This window comes from Sceloporus undulatus, chromosome 4, assembly GCF_019175285.1.
Source record: "Sceloporus undulatus isolate JIND9_A2432 ecotype Alabama chromosome 4, SceUnd_v1.1, whole genome shotgun sequence".
In the NCBI taxonomy this organism is placed as follows: domain Eukaryota; kingdom Metazoa; phylum Chordata; class Lepidosauria; order Squamata; family Phrynosomatidae; genus Sceloporus; species Sceloporus undulatus.
Genome location: NC_056525.1, coordinates 79,055,113 through 79,073,291, shown reverse-complemented (window position 1 = coordinate 79,073,291; position 18,179 = coordinate 79,055,113). Strand labels below are relative to the sequence as shown.

Genomic DNA, 18,179 nt, shown 5'->3' with positions numbered 1-18,179 from the left:
CTTTCCTCTCCCCCCCCCCCCCATTCCTTCAGGTTATACTACATTTTTTTAACAACAAAAAGGTGGGATATTTGTTACAAAATCTAGCAAATGCACCATCCATTAGATGATGTATTACTTAATACCAAACTCTGTGGTCCATGTCTAATAATGTTCCATTGTTTCTCAGTCAGCCGAACTGCAATAGAAACACACTGTCACACACATCTGCATCCCCATGCAAGGACCATTATGTCTGCATATCCCTTGAACAAATATCTTTTCTATATTGTGCACATAGCTGTCTAGTTTATTTGGGTATCCAGGACTTGTATCCATGGAGGGGGATAAGAACTTCCCATGCACCTGCATGGCTTACAACATTGGGTTGGATGAGACTTTGTGTCACTGGATGGTTGGAAGAGAATTCTGACCTAGGCAAGGACTTAAAACATGAGTTGTGATAGTATGAGGCAGATTTAGAGATTATAACTTGCTAACAGGATGCCAGCCTTTGTTTGAATGAATGTGGTTACAGATATCCCTTCAGACCTTCCCAGTCCACATGAAAAGGACATAGGAAAAGGGGGAGAGGCCACAATGTACACTTCTGTTTCCCTTCTTGGATACTTTTTCTCAGCTTCTAAGTAGAGGTAGACAAACACAAACATGGTGATAGATGCAGCTGAGAGCACTCTTTATTTTCTTCGTCTCTGGACAAATTCACACTTGTGTCATTATAACAGCAACTGGTATATTCATGCTTAGTTTAGTGGTGTGGAAAAAGGCAATCAAAGATCAGCTATTATTAGAGATGGGCAAGCTGCCCTATGATTAGCTCTGAAATGGCAGCAAATAAGGATGAAAGGAAAGGAGAAGGCTGTCTTCATCTCCCTGCACACTACTTACTGCTCCTATTACCACTGCTTACAAGGGATGGAGGAGTGCATCTGGTGGAGGGAAGATAGGGCAGCTAGCAGAAATGAGGATTGTTGGTGATGAGGTAGCTGGAGGATAAGCTGGCATTTTTTTCTGGTTCGGATTTTGGTAACACAAGCTTTTTAAATGTCCCACAGTTCTTCTCCAGTTCTGAAACTGAGGTGAGAGGAGTTTCTTCTCATGTATAACTGTCATACATACAGCTCTCTTTGCATGCAAATATGCTATGAAAGATTTCAAAGGATTATTTGACTTGGCACGGAGTTAGACTATAACCTTTTTCTGTTTTTCAATCTTTGTTGTTTTCCTCCCTTCTAAGGTTTATTCATATATACAGACACTATGAGGATTGAATGTGTAATGGGATAATGGTTTGCACAGATACCAGTACCACATTTTGATTATAAAATGCCAGTGGTGCATATACCACATACAGTGGAGCCTTGCCTTACGCGGGGATCCATTCCAGACCCTCCCCCACGTAAGGCAAATGCCACATAAGCTCAAGCCCCATTCAATAGAATGGGGCTCATGCTTGTGGTGGTGCGGCGCACGCGCGCCACCGGCACACACACCATTCAATTGATTGCAGCACAGCTTTCGCATAAGCTGGAAGCTGCATATGGTGTGCCCACGTATGGAGTGGGCACACTGTATATTAAAATTCAAATATTCCCAGTAATGCACAATTTTATCCCTCCCCCCAAAAAAAAATCTAGACTAGAGGATAAAGACAAGCTGTATTTGATGCATGTGTATTAGACTACATGTGCATTTTGGTGAGTAGTAAAATCAGAAAACAGCAAACCCCTTTTGAATAAACCTTGCCAAGAAAACCCCATGATAGGATAGCCTTAGGGTCACCATAAGTCGGAAATGACTTGAAGGCTCACAACACACAAAATCAAAGGGATTCTGACTGTATGGTAATTGATTTGAGATTCAGCTGCTCCTTTATGATTTTATAATAGTTTTGGCTCTTGTTGTCTTCATGATTTTCATTGCTGCTTTTATTATTATTTTACTATTTTGATGTAGGCAGTATTTTTGGTTCAAAACAACATAGGCTTGAAGCACACGGGCCAAATAAAGTGGCTTCCAGCCACTGTGGGGATATGGTGTTCAAATGGCACACACACCCAAAATGGAAAGAAGCTGCTCCGATGTCATCAGAGTCCACTCTTTATAGGCCATGTACTTCAACCTGTATGTATATTTTGAATAAACATGTAATTGGTGCATTATGCCATCAAGGTATGCGGGATGTGTCTGATGCAAAGCGATCTTCACACCTAGAACTTGGAAAGCTTCCTTTTGGGATTATACCTTCCAGGATCCACAAGTCAATATAGACACTGGTCAAGCCTAAGGGCTTATGGGAGTTATCATCTCAGAAAGTAACATTTCCAAACTGTGGGTTGGGGATATCATCAATATGTTTGATTTGCTATTTTTATGAACTTACCTTCCTTTCATATAATATGCATATTCATGCACACACATCTATTCACTGTCTATTTGAGGGTACCAGTTAAACTATGGACATGTGAACATATACACATAGTTTTGACAAAGTGTCCTTTATTGTTTCCATAAAGGGTCAAGACTGCTTCCATTTTCAAACATCAGGTTATGTTATCATCACAACAATCCTGTGAGATGGGTAAGGCATTTTTTAAAAAAGAGTGTTTGCTGGGAGTTTGTTGGGCTAAATGGGGTTTTAAACACAGATTTCCTAAATCCATGTCTAGGGATGGGTGGTCATTATATTTGGGTTTGCTTATGGTATATTCTTGTTGTTGTGTGCCTTCAAGTCATTTCGAATTTATGTCAACTTATCTTGAGTTTTTACTAATCTAGATTTGTTTTCAAATTTGGAATGGAAAGAATTTGAGATGTTAAAAATAAAAATGCAAGGAAGGGGAGGGGAATGTGAAGCAGACACATCTATCCATCCATGCCTGGGGCTATTGATTCTTAACTCTGAAAAATCATGCTTTAAATCCCTACGTATTTAAATCTCTCTTGGACATAGCTCATCTTTAATGCCTATGTGGCAGCTAGTACTCCATGGTCCTCTTCTTGGGGATGGCTTTAGTTGTTGAATTTGACTGGTACAAATGGATTCTAATTTCATTTCAGTTGGGGTTTGTTTTTCGTTTGTAAGCCATAATTTGCAAACTTCGTATTTGGAATAAAAAGAATATGAGGTGTAAAAAAAAATAGTTGTGGAAGAAAGTGAAATGGACAGATTCCAATACACCAAGTCCAATACACTAACCACTACACCACATGGGCTCTGGGTCCATGCTTCATGTATGGTCTGATCTGTTGGAGAATAGTTCATACTTCAACTGTTCTAAACCCTTCTTCCAAACTCTCCCGCTATATTCTAGAAGTGTTAGCAAATGTACATGGGACCACGTAATACAAACAAATACTGGGCAAAAGTATGCAATATTCAGTTGCTGAGCTTTTTTTATGGTCCCTTCTGCTTTTTCATTTACCATGGTAGCAGACACTGTAAATTCAAGTGTGAAGGAACCATGCCTGAGTAATTATCTTCTGTCACAGGAGTTGCAATCTGCATCATTAGCCAGGCATTAATGTTGGCAGAACAAGAAGACAGGAAGAGGCCATGTTTAATATAAACATCAGCAAATGGCAGCAAGCCTAAGTGTGCATTTTAACTCCCTTTGTTGCTTTATCATCTTCACATTAGGCTGTACTTAACAGAGTTGAATAAAACATGCAACATAATTAAGGGAATGCAATACAGATCCCTATATCTGTCTATCTTACATGGTTGTTCCAATATAAGCACCCTGGGGTTCAAAGCAGAAGCAGACAATGGTTTTGTTTGTTGGATAATAAGAACTGGTGATTTGATGCAGGCATCGTTTCCTGTGAGTACACAATCCTTTTAGTCAAGTTGATTTTGATAGCATGGTTAAAAACCTGCAAATAAAGATGAGAGTGTGGTAAATGAACATGCCTTGAGCAACAACATCTCTATCCTATTATCCTTAACTCTCTGGGGGAGGGGGGGAGCAGTCAAGCCAAACACCAGTAGTTACTCTGTCACAATAAAATCATTGCCCCAATTAATGCCAGCTTATCTGAAATATAAGGCATTGCATGATGTAGTACAGTTTCTGTCTCCAGATGTTTCCTGCTTTTAACTTGCCCAGGAAAACCCTATGAAATTCATGAGGCTGCCATAAGTCGACAGCTGACCTGGAGATGTATGCACATGTACACACACACATAAGAACTGCAAAGTGGCAATTAGAATACAGGAATATGTTTTTCTTAGAAAATTAATACTGGGGAAAAACAGTGACTGAAGCAAATAATTGTGAATTCAGCCCAGTAATTCAAGGGTAAATGGTTTCATGAAATTGCTGCCTCCCTGATTCTTTTCTGAATGTTCAGCTCATTAACTTAGTAAGTCCCATGTTTTTTGATAAACATGATGAGTATTGATCCCTGGAACCCTAACCCCAAAATGGCATGAGACATCTTTTAAAGTTTTGTGTCTGCTTTTGAATAAACCTCTTTTGGGATTTTACAGCATATTCTTGGCTATTTTGCCATTTCAATTAAAAATCAATGAACTGAAACTACCAATTTGATTTAATTAAAGTTATTCTAGTCATTTCAAATCAGGCCTATTAAAGGAAATCTGAAATCCCTGGTTACAATCTTTTATTGGAATGGTGATTGTTATTAAAGTAATAAGAGAAAAATGGCACACTTTTGCCTTAACAGATGTGGGGATACACAAACCTACCAGTGAAAAAAGAGCATTTTAAACTTGGAACAGCTATGCATAGTGATTTTAAAAAGTAGCTTATATATGTCTCCAGGTAACACCATGATATCATCATGGTAAGGAGAAAATCATACAGCCTGTTACTTTAGTTAAACCACCTTAGATGTATTAACATTGCAAAAATATAGCAGTTTTATACTACTTTATGGCTCCATCCTGTGGAATCCTGGGATTTGTAGTTTGATGAGGTAGTCAGCCTAGTCTGTCAGAGAGCTCTGGTGCCTGACCCAGGATTCTGTAAGACAGTCATGACCATTAAAATGGTGTCAAACTGCTTTATTTCTGCAGTGTGGACACAGCCCTTTACTACCTACAGAATATATCATTCCCTTCCCAAGCAAAAGTGGAGTGGACAACAGGGAACCGTCCAATTAAAAAGATTGTATGTACAGTGCTGTGTAAATGTACAGTGCTTTATAAATAAAGGTTAATAATAATAATATATTAATGACATATTGTTGATATGCCAAGTTCCCTTGCTCTTCCATGTGACACCTTTTTAATGTGATGAAACAGGGATGGCACTCAGAGTTGCTGCTACTCTAAAGTCACTATTTTCAGTGTTGTTTTGCTCTCTACACAAAAAAATGTGTAGAGAGCAGCTAAATGTGCGACAGATGAAAATGAAAGGGCATGGGCAATTGTTGTTGTTAACTGCCTTCAAATCAACTTTGACTCATGGCCACCTTGTGGATGAGACATCTCCAAGACCCTCTGTCCTCAACCTTTCTGCTTCCTGATCAAGTCTAACCATCTGACATCTGGTCTTCCTCTCTTTCTACTGCTTTCCATCTTTCCTAGTATCATTGTCTATTGTAACAATTCATTTTTCCTAGCCAGAACATGACAGCTTCAACTCAGTCATCTTGGTTCCAGAGAGAGTTCAGCCTTGCTCTGTTCTAGAACCCGTTTGTCTTCTTGGCCATCCATGGTATTCTCCCTACTTTTCTCCAGCGCCACATCTCAGTTGGGTTGATTTTCTTCCTATTGACATTTTTTACTGTCTCACATCTATACATGGTGATGCAATAGCTTGGTCAGTTCTCACTTTAGTGTTTAGAATTATGTCTTTACAGTTTATGATTTTGTCCAGTTCTTTCATCACTGCCCTTTCCAATCCTAGTCTTCTTTTGATTGCTTGAGTGTAGTTTCTGTTATGATCAGTATTTGAACCAAGATATGGGAACTATTTTAATTTTCTTGTTGTCTAGGATAAATTCTTATAGACCTTCCATGCTCATTTTTTTTTTAAAACGTTCAGAATTAATTCAACCTTGGCACTTATCTCCTAGACCTTTTTCAATTATTGCTCCAGGTCTTTCTTTGTTTCTGTTAGTAGTATTGTGTCATCCCCGCATCTTAGGTTGTTAATGTGATGGATGAAAATGAAAGAGCATAGGCAACTAGAGGGTGAATTGGGCAATGAAATTGTTCTGAAATTTAGTCAGAAGTTTAAAAGAACTGTCCAAGATGCTGTAACCTATTTCCCTCAAATAGGATTAGTAATGTGGATAGCTTCTTGAAATGTCAGAGTAAAATGAGGAATGGATTCACTGCTCCATTAACATCAGGGGCAGGCATCTCCCCTTGTGAAAACCATTGTCCAAGTCAGAGAATTTTTGATGAGATAAAGGCTCATAGTAAACTGGAAATAAGATGAAGAAGAAATGAGGAGAAGGAGTGGGGAGGGAGATGAGAGAGAGAGAGAGAAAGGGAGACAGAGATTAATATTCTATCTTGAATGAGAAGTTTGTTTGAGACTGACAGATGGGCTGTAAATACTCGAAACCAAGGACAGGAGCTAAGAAAAAGACAGTTTAGTGATTGAAGTGTGATTGTGATTGAGGTAGTAGCTTTCTCAACCAAGGTGATTGTTTTTGTACTGGGTTGGAAGCAGAAGTGAATAGGGGGAGAGAACTCAGCACAAAGGTGCTGCACTTCACATCAGCCTAGGCTAGGACTTGATAAGTGATATCCAGGTCCCAGCAGGCTTCTGCTTGCAGGGTCAGATTCACTGCCTGCTTTTTAAATGTAACATTGGAAAGGTAACAGAACAGAGGTGAAAAGAGACCTTTCAGTTCATGTTAAAATTATTGAGCTGAGTGGTGAGCAGAGGTAGCCATGTAACTGACACTTAATCACTTTGTGGTGAAATGTGACCATTGCTGATAACAACAACTACCACAACTCTTCAGTAGCAATTCTGCTTCAGAAGTCAGTAATCTAAGAAAGAAGAAAAGGCTGGGGAACCATCTTAGATCTATGTGAACAAACCTCTCTCACCTCCACCCAGCATCCTTTCCCATTCTCCATGTTTTAAAATGTGAAGCTTTATTGCATAGCTGGAAACAGAACATAACGGTTTTGTTCAACTTGGCAACATAGTTGTATAATATTTAAAAATGTACTGATCAACCCCTGTCCAACTAGCTTAAAGCTGATAGTAGAAACAGAATGAAGAGCAACGTGTGGTTAGTACAGGAACTTAGTGTGAACATGTTTCTTTTTCATTATACTTTGGTGGATGAAAAGGTGTCTAATGACAGGTCAGCCCTGTGTGTATATCTTGCTGTTGTATGCCTTTAAGTTGTTTCTGACTTATGGCAACCCTAAGGTGAACCTATTACAGGATTTTCTTAATAAGAAGGTAGGAGATGCCTTCAGAGGCCTTTGCCTTTCTCTAAGGCTGAGAGAGTGTGACTTGCCCAAGTTTACCTAGAAAGTTTCCATGGCTGAGCAGGGATTTAGTCCCTGGTTTCCAGAGTAATAGTCTGACATTTGAACCATTATCCTATACTAACTTGGGACTATAGTACTAGGTGTCAAATTTCAAACTGTCATTAAGAGACAGATCAAATATCAAACCCACTTGGCTGTTTTCAAACACATCTTTGTATTATAATTTAACCTGAATTTTCATGTATAGGTCAAACACTCAAGTATTTTTGTTGCTGGTGTTGACATGTGGAAAAGAAACTGAAAATTGTAAGAATTACATGAAATACAGTTGAGGGAACTATCCTTTATTTTTATTTTTTTTATCCTTCCACATTATGAATAGTATTTTTAGCCCTCAAGTCACCTGTCAACTCACGGTGACCCCATGAAATTAATAGGGTTTTATTAGGCAAGGAATACTAGGAGGTGATTTTTCCAGTTCCTTCCTCTAAAATATAGCCTATATCACCTGGGATTGGTAGGTGGACTCTCACCCAAGTACTAATCAGAGCTGACCCTGGATGGGGGACACTTGACTGAATGAAACTATGTGTGAAAGGGATCTAGGAGTCCAAGTAGACCACAAGTTGAACATGAGTCAACAGTATGATGCGGCAGCTAAAAAGGCCAATGCAATTTTAGGCTGCATCAATAAAAGTATAGTGTTTAGATCAAGGGAAGAAATAGTGCCACTCTATTCTACTTTGGTCAGACCCCACCTGGAATATTGTGTTCAGTTCTGGGCACCACAATTCAAAAAAGATGTTGAGAAACTGGAGCATGTCCAAAGGAGGGGGACTAAAATGGTGAAGGGTCTGGAAACCATGCCCTATGCGGAACAACTTAGGGAGCTGGGGATGTTTAGCCTAGAGAAGAGAAGGTTAAGAGGTGATATGATAGCCCTGTTTATTTGAAGGGATGTCATACTGAGGAGGGAGCAAGTTTGTTTTCTGCTGCTCCAGAGAACAGGACCCGGAGCAATGGATGCAAGCTACAGGAAAAGAGATTCCATTATTATTGTACAAACTGCCCTAATGACATATGGCTCCAAACCTATGGCACATCACCCTCATAACGACTTTTGAAAACTTTCCTGTTACTCTAGATTGTCACAGAAAATCTGGACCCGTCCGAAGTGATGTCAACTCAAGTGGCTATTTACAGCATTTCCCATTGTGCCATCCACCACCACCACTCCAGCTGGTGCAAGTAATTCTCTCTGAGGTCAGAACAAGGTGCCCAGCCATGTAATGGATGTGGGACATCTCATTTTTTGCCTCAGAAGGAGCAACTCACACCAGTGACAGTGCAGCACAATGGGATCATGTGCAAACAGGCACTGGGCATCTCTTCAAAGTGCCCAGGTAATTGTGAGACTTAGAGAGAGATTTAGTGCCAGAAATGCAGACATGATCAAAATCTCCCTGCAGCTTGTTAAGAGTTCACTACAGTCGGCCCTTCTTATGCACGGATTTTTTTATACATGGATTCAAGCATACACAGTTTGAAAATGTTCAAGAAAATATAAATTTCAAATATCAAACCTTGATTTTCATTTTTTTATAAGGGACACCATTTTGCTATGTCATTATATTTAATGGGACTTGAGCATCCATGGATTTTGTTATACACGGGGGATTTTGGAACCAAAATCCAACATATAACAAGGGTCCACTGTACATATACCTTTGCACAGCAGTTTGTTAACCTGATGATGAGTGCCTTACCTTGTTGGCTTTCCCCACCTTTTTCTGGTCCCACAGAAATTGACCTACTTCAATCATAAATGAGTTTACGCAGGTTTAACTTTGAAATGGAAAATGTGATAATTGTGTAGGGCTCTCTCTTGTTTTCAGTGTCCATGAGACCACATTAGCCACAGCAGAGCAAACCTACTCTGTCACTCTGGCTTTTAATCTTCTCCAGTTCCAGCTCAAAAATAGTCCTTTAGTTCAGCTTGCTTATGCCGCTTCCTTCCTCTTGATTGCTTTCTGCACTTCCTTTATTTGCCATATTGGCTTGCTTTGCCACAAAGTGTATTTATTGCTAGCTGGCACACATAAATGCTCAGACATACATTCAATTACCTTTGAACAATTTCCATTTCCTTTCTAAGTTTTTTGTTTGTTTGTTTGCTTTTCTCCTGTTCAGTTTTATCCTAGCGCCTACATTCTTCTGAGTGTGTTTGGCTGACATGCACTCTCCTTCTAGCTCTTTTTTAATTAAGGACTTACACTAAATTCTAGTCAATGGAAATCAGATTCTATCCTGTTGTCTATATATCTTCTGCTGAGATTGTAAACTTGCCCAAAAGCACACACAAAGTACCATGGGTTTTTCATGAGGATGTTTTTTTTTTGTCTGTTTATATTTGCATTTAAATAAATGTGGCATTGATTGCCTTTCCTCCCTTCTAAGAATTAATTGGACTTTATGCATAATACAGTCTGCCCTCATATGTGTCCTCACTGTATGCGGATTGCAGCTTACGTGGATGACAAGAAGCGAGGGACAAAATGACGCACGTGCCGGAGCACATCGCCATTCAATTAAATAGGACTCCAACATATTCAAAATTTGCCTTACACGGGTATGCGTATGTGTGTGTTTCCAGAATGGACCCCCTGCATATGGCAAGGGTGGACTGTACTTCCTACTGCAGATTAGAGAGAGAGAGAGAGAGAGAAGCTTTCCTACCCTGGATACTCAGAATTCCCCTGCCCTCCTGCCTGTATATGTTTTCTTATACTAAGAGGGATGTTGCCTAGTTATTCTGCTAAGGTTCAAGTCCACATTTTTGTCCAGTTCTTGTTTCTGTTCAGTCTTTCCCTTCCCAACCTAAGTCCTAGTTCACACATTCAGTCTAGGCTTTGTCCCTAAGCTTCATTGCTTTTAGACAGGGTAACACTAGATTCTATTATTTGGATGTTCCTTGATTTCCTCAGGAGAGAAAAATAAATCTGGAAGAGATCAACTGTAAATCTTTATCTATACAGATGTGAGGCTACAAAGAGGGAGGGTCACATCATAAGTCTATTTAATACATGCTACCTATTTTGAGTGAACAACTGATTCACTATGTCTAGAACAAACCTACACTACTTATATTTTTAACTTACGAAATGAATGGTGTGAATAATTATCCTGTTTTTACAGTCTAAACAAACAGGAGGGAAAAAGAGGTTTCTAAAGGGCAATCATAAAAAGCTTGTGAGCTGGGTTCAGGTTGATAGATTGAGATTTAATCTTTTCCTAGCTTCAGTGGCTCAATACCTTTGCCTTAGTTATTAGCCTGCATGTGTAGATGTATCAGTTTCTTTCTGGAAGCCAAGAAACTGAGGGACAAAATATATGGTCAAGTACTATAGATAGATTTTAAAGTCAAAATGAATTGCTGAGGTGCTGAGTTATAGCAGAGTTACTGAAAAACAAAAGTTGAACAGCATACTTGAGGTAGAAGGAAATGCAAGGTTGGCCATGTTGATTTTAAAACAAAATCCAAAATACACTTTCGTTGGCTTAATACAGTAAAGGTATCACTATGATCTGTATTTAGCATATGTTGAGGAACTGCAGGGTTTTAGAACTGGAATACATCTTAAATTTGCCTATATCTTAGATAAACAAGGGGTGCAAAACAACAAAAGTCAGTAAAGACTGAAGATGCTCACTATCCACCGAATGCTGAGTACCTCTTGTGGAGATAAAGTGGAAACTGGACAGGGTACAGTGGATTGAATAAAGTATCCAGCAAATAGGCCCAGCTGGTTGCCTGGAATACTGAATTGGACTATTCCATATCACAATATTTTGTTCTAGCTCTCACTTAAATTTGGGTTGATCTGTTCAGGTATTCTGAAATTCTATTGTGGAAGACCAAAAGGATTGCATCTTCCTATGAGCCCACTAAGCCCACTAAGTACTTCCCACACTACCTTTTTGGTCCTGTGCTTCCTTTAAGAAAGGGAAGAGAAATTAGGGGAGATGATGATGATGTTGCTGATGATGCTGATGATGACAGTGATAGCATAGGAGTATTGCTGTTGTAGCTTCTTATCAAGACTAGAACAGAACATTCTGCTTTCTCAGTAACAGTCACTGTCATTTCTCAGCCTGTGCCTGGTTTATGCCACTTTGCCTCATGGAAACTTGTTTCTGCTCTCTGCTCAAGTTTCTGCTTTATGATGAATGCCAAATAATGATTTTTTTAACTGAATAAGTTGACTGGAATTTTAAGCTGAATCCCAGCATTCCATTGCCTAGTGAAACGCTGCATTTAATTCAGTACTCAGGATGTTATATTTGGACATTGTTAAACCTGAATTTGCACTTGAGGTGCCTTCCAACTACTGCAACACAACCACATGTTTCAAATGCAAAGAAACTATTTTGAGCTAACTCCAGATCAGGTCATGTTCTCCTCCTTCTGATCACGGCCTCATTCCCACTTGATTCGCTTACCACCTGATTTAGTATCTGATCCGAATCGATGGATCGGTTCAGTGGCAGTGCATGGTTCCCATTATGTTTGCGCTGGGGACGGAGAAGCCACGGAAGCCAGGGACAAGAGGCCAGGGATGGAGAAGCAGGGGACTGGAGAGGTGAGGGGCTGGTGAGGCCGAGAAAGCCAGGGACTGGAGAGGCCGGGGATGGAGAAGCCGGGGGAGGGAGAGGCTGGGGTCTGGAGAGGCCAGGGAAGCCAGGGATTGGAGAGGCTAGGGATGGAGAAACCGGGGACTGGAGAGGCTGGAGACAGAGAAGCCGGGGGCTGGAGAGGCCGGAGAGGCCAGGGACTGGAAAGGCTGGAGATGGAGAAGCCGGGGGCTGGAGAGGCCAGAGGCTGGAGAGGCCAGGGAAGCCAGGGACAGCAACTTCTTTTTGATGAGGGCTAAATGGGTCAGATCACCAGATCACATTGAGATGCAGTATATGGTGGTGGGACTTAAAAATGCTCCTAATTGTCTTTAATTCATGCAACAATTCCTCATTATAATTTAAATGAATATCAGTAGACACCATGTGAAGGGGATGGGTATTATGGAGCAAGGAGGGTGATCCTATTTTACTCCTCCAAATTCTGACCTTTCCTTTTTTAATAAAAGTTTTCTTACTCTTCCCATTTTCTCTCTATCTACCTCAAGACTATTACCAAAGTCTTAGACTCTTGAATTATTTTCACCTCCTTGATAAAACCTTAAATCTTTTTAAAAGACTGCTTGTTTTAATTGAAAATTTTCAATCAATCTACACCCCTCCCCATACTGAATAGCTCCACATGCACTAAATAATATGTAGCAAGGCTTTCTGCAATAAAGAAATAAATAATTCTTAACCTGCTGCATCCTACTTGATCTCCAGGCTTTAAATCACTGTGGTTTGCACTGAGCTCAGCCATAATACTACACACACACCAATGTGGCTATTACTTAGGGACTGCAATTCTTCTTTCTTTCTTTCTTTCTTTCTTTCTTTCTTTCTTTCTTTAAAGGTACAACATCAGAGACTGTCATCCCTTTTCCCAGAGGAACTCTATCATGATGGAGCTTGTTGGTTCCTTTCAAGCAAATTGGCTTCCATTCCACTTCACCTGCTTTTACCTTAATGGTAAAGAAAATGCTTTGGACATAGGAAAAGTTGCACCAGAGTAACCCAGGTAGTTGCACTATAGCCTTCCCAAGAGATCTCTGAGAAAGTGGCTGGCCATGGTAATGAATAAACTGAGAGCCTCAAACTGGAGTGGGAAAAAGCTAAACAAAACAATGAGATCCCTACTATTGTTGTTAACCCATCACAGCAAAAGCCAGCACCCAGTGGGGAAAAACATGGACACTTTTCTCTTTAATTCAGCCCAGGCTTAAGATTTCCTAACATTTTTCATTCTGTCTATTCTATTTTAACTCAGTATGTCAAGCCACATTTACTAACGCAATTCCTCACCACTTCTTCATGATGTATCGTACAGTCTTCCATCAGGCAGAGCATCTGAACATTGCCCCTGATTTCTAGGGATTGTTTTGTGAGTGCAGGAAGAGTTGTTTCTTCTGTATTCAAGGTCTGTTGACAGCACAAGAACAAGCTTAAATTGGACTCTGTATCTTTATCCTGATACTTTAGACTAAACATACAGGAAGGAGGGGTGTATACTCCTACTTGTATCATTTGGTCAGTCTCCTCATGTGGACAGCAACATTTTGAAAAGGAGAACTCCTTTACATGTGAAGGCTCTGGACTGTATGGAGAACCTTCACACATACAAAGTGCTCTTCTCTTTAGAAGAATGAAGAGTGTAAGAAGAATGACAGAAAAGCATGAGGAAGGCGTGGAGCTTGCACACAAAGCTTCCTCCCATGAATAGGGTTTTTGTGCATATGGCATAGTATTTAGTATGAAATAATTTCAGCTGTATGCATTGGCTTCAATCAGCTTGGGCTAGTGACTGGCAACTGTTTTTAGAGGCCTGGATATACACTCATCCCTCCATATTTGCGGATTTGATTATTCACGGATTTGACTAATATGTTATCTCTAGGAATATCTAGGTCCTTTAACTAAAGTTGGCCTTAGAGGGAGCGAAAGGACAGGCCCAATGCCATTGGGCCTGAAGAGGAAGAGCCCTTCCCTCCCTCCTTCCAACTGTCATCTTCTGGCCTTAGAGGGAGCGAAAGGACAGGCCCAACGCCATCGGGTCTGAAGAGGAAGAGCCCTCCTCTCCCTCCTCCCAACTGCCGTCTTCTGTCCTTAGAGGGAGTGAAAGGACAGGCCCAAGCCTTGGCCTCGATTAAGAAAAAGAGCCCTTCCTCCAGTCCATCTGCCTTGGTCCAGGCCTCAGAGGGAGAGAAGAACTGCTGGACCTGATCCCCTCCCCCCCACCATTCCGTTCTCCTTTTGTGTCGTGTCTTTTTAGATTGTAAGCCTGAGGGCAGTGAACCGTCTATTATCCCCTCTGTTGTAAGCCGCCTGGATTCCTAGTGATTGGGCAGCATATAAATAAATCCTATTATTATTATTATTATTATTATTATTATTATTATTATTATTATTAAAGGTTGCACTGAAAGACCTAGAGATTCCTAGAAAGAACACTCCACTAGGCATTTATACCCCCTCCAGTGCAGTTCTGTCGTCAGTGTCTGTTGGATGTTGACCACAGAATTGCATTGGAGGACCTAGAGATTCCTAGAGAGGTGTCCTCTCAGGTAAAAAAACACAACATGGTGCTTTTGTTATTTGTGGTTTTTCCATATCCGCAGGGATCTTGTGCTCCTAACCCTGGTGAATATGGAGGGACAAGTGTAGTTGCTAGCAGGTGAGTATGGCTATAAACACTTGCCTAAGAATAGTGGTAATTGAAGGCAATGGGCATTACCTTTGGGTAGCATCATAGCTTAAAGGGACCCCATCTAGTGCAACTTTCTGCCTTGCAGAAATATGCAGCTATGCTTCTGTTAATAATATGTAGAATTACATTGGCATTTTTTGCCATTTCATCACATGGTTGACACTGTTTAGCTTGTGGTCTACTAGAACCCCTAGATCTATTTCACATGAACTGTTTTCAAACCCAATGTTGCACATCCTATATTTGTGCATGTCATTTTCCCTGCTTGACTGTAGTACATTACATTTATCCCCACAGAAGTTCATTGTGTTAGTTTTGGCCCTGATTTCCAATCTATCAAGGCTATTCTGAATCCTGATTCTGCTCAATGGGGTATTACTTACTCTTAATTTGTTGTCATCTGCAGATTCCATAATCATGTCATCTATTCCATTATCCAGGTCATTTATATCAAAGATGTTGCACAACACTAGCCCATGATAGAAGAGGAATGTCAAGGGTGTCCGATTTGGGTATTTGGGGATGGGAGGGCCAATGTTAAAGGGGCTGGTGTTTAAAACATACAAAAAGTTAAGATTAAAATGTAATTAATGCTGATACCATTAAAATGTCAATAGCGTTAAAGACAATTTGAAATGTACAATTAAAACAATAATCATTTTAGAAACAGTACATTCCAAGCCCCTTTAATATACCCTCTCAGCACACAGAGGACTTAATATGTTGGTGATAAATAGGTACCATGGTTATAGCAGGGAGGAAATCCTCTTTCCAATAAACACCTCAGTTTCTGTAATTTTAAGAAGTGACTTTCAAACAAAGCTGCTATATTTGGTACAACAGTGGTGTCTAGTGTTTGCTTTTTTCTCTCTGCATGCACCCCCGCTCCTTTCGTCTTCTCTCTTTTCATAATTTAACGGCTTGCATAAAACAAAGACGCACACAGGTCTGTCAAATGGCACCTCCAGCCTAGAAGGTCATAGTTCTTAATCCTCTTAGGGGATAGACTTGGATGAGTTCCATAAACTAATAACCCAGGCAATAGCATTTCAAGTTGATGGAGGTGCTGTCCTCTAGAAAAGACATAAAAGTTAAGATCCAATTCATTTGATAGACCCCCCACAGGACTTATCAAATATTGAACAGAGCTGCTAACTGGTTTTGCCCTTGTCAAATCCTTATCTCCGCTGAAGCCTCACTTACTGTGGCATAGAAGTGACACAACAGATCTTATGAAAATGAGATTGTGGGTTTGAAAGGAGTCTAATTATGTCCAGTAATTGCCACTGCTTTACAAAATCAAGAGGGGGGTGGGGAGGACTGGAAAGTCAACCCATAATGTTGAAAGCAGAATGACCCTGCATTTTAAAAAGCAAAACAAGCTGACGGATGGATCATAATGCCACTGGTTTCTGCAGCAGTGACATTATTAAATGATCAGTGAGCTATTAAAGCTACAGTGCTTAGTATCTCCCCTAAAGACTCGTAGTGCTAACAGGTTTCCAAATTGAGGTTTTTATTGCCAGCAGAAGGCTCTGTGTGCAGTTCTTGAAGTTATAGGGGGGAGGGGGGATGGTTGTGAACAGACTGACACTAAACAGGAACAACAAATCTTCTTGAGTGAAAAGTGGCAATGGATGACACCCCCAAGTGTTTCATTATGACAGCAAAGGGTACTATAGAAATTGAAAGAATACAGTGTAATAAGGACCTGAAACTTGTAAGAGGTTTGGGGATTTGACTAGGATTTAAATAAGGATCAAGATTTTATGTGCCCTTATCTGACCATTTGGGATGGGTAAAAATGCATACTTGATAGTTTTACTGGAAATGGTTATCTTTCCATAGGGCATTAAGGGCTATTACTCTCAGTCATATTCCTTCGAAGGGTCTTGCCGCTGATCGCTAGCAGAATATGGTTGCATCAGTACTGCAGAAATAATCTGGTTTGACACCACTTTAACTATGGTATTCTGGGAACTGTAGTTTGTTGTAGTGGTGTCAAACTGGATTATTGCTACAGTGCAGATGCAGTCTATGTTACTTCTGCTGCTTCTCCAAAAGGACCACGAAAGCAGAAGCCAGTAGACATAATAAAGTCCTGTAACGATACTAGAAGCAAAAGTGATCTGTGAATGAGTATGCAGCAGAGTAAAATAAACCTGGATTAAACAAATTAACACAGATGCTTGGGGTGAAACAAAAAGGAAAGTGGGGGGGGGAGACAGTAAATACAGTTGGCCCTCCATTTTTGCAGCGGATCCATTTGTCCCCCCACAAGAAAATGGAAGTTCATGCATATAGGCTTGAATGGGGCGCATGCCGCAAGGGTGCGCCTCATTGGAAACAAAAGAGGTCACCCCTCTGTGAGTAATCAAGACCATGGATCCGAAATCCACGCACTAGGAGGGGTGACTGTACAACACGTTATGAACAACACAGTACTTGCAGCAGTTGCAAAATTAGCAGCTGGGTAATTGCAGAAGGGTTTTCTTATACCCATCCTTCTAATGCATTGATAATTACCCCTCGCTCCAAGCTATGATCTAGTAGAAAATAAAGTGTTGACAATAGTTTTTGGAAGCATAAGATTTCACCAATTCATCTAGATAAGAACAGTAAATACAGAACCTAAAACAAATCTTTGGAGGTAATGTTCAGAAAATTATTGTATAACACATTTCCACGTGCCCAGCATAACAGATAACAGATATATAATACATAACAGATACATCAACCACAAGAGGTATGTAAACACTAAACAAAACAGAAATATATACTGAAGAAGCTGATAATGCTGTATAGCCCAAGATAGTTTCAAACAGAAACCATAGGAGTAATAGTATTTTAGAGATGATCAAAAATACAGTCTGCCCTCCAGATTTGGAGGGTTTTAGCACAGGAAAATTGAAAAACAATATAAATATTGTAAACCTGCACCCAACCCAGCATGCATGCTGCAGACTCCTTTCCCGCCAACAGCCCCAGCCCATACTTTGGACACTGAAACCGATCTAAGCAGCTGATGGATGATCCACCTCCTCACCCCACTCCTTTGCCTCCAGTCTTGCCAACTGTGCCAGCCCATTACTCACTTGGCCCCATGATGCCTTAGCCAGATATTCTTCTGACTGTGTCCTTCTAGGACACTTTTAAAAAAATTAAGCAGCCAGTGGCCACCACCTTACCCCAACTCTCCACCTTCTGTTCAGCCAACAGCTCCAGCCTGTCACTCTCTTTCTTACCTTGGCACTTTGTGGGAAAGGGAGTAATGGGCTGGCACTGTTGGCAGGAAGAAGGTAGGGAGAGGGAGAGGAGATTGAGCTAGTTCAGCAGCAGCTACAAAATCACAATCAAAACTGCAAAAAG

General features: G+C 40.4%; 1 protein-coding gene across 1 annotated transcript in view; it reads left to right on the top strand.

Moving 5' to 3' along the window:
* LOC121927909 (cytosolic carboxypeptidase 6-like) overlaps positions 1-18,179 on the top strand; it is an 827,289-nt gene that overhangs the window by 794,799 nt on the left and 14,311 nt on the right. The gene's annotated exons all lie outside the window — the stretch shown is intronic.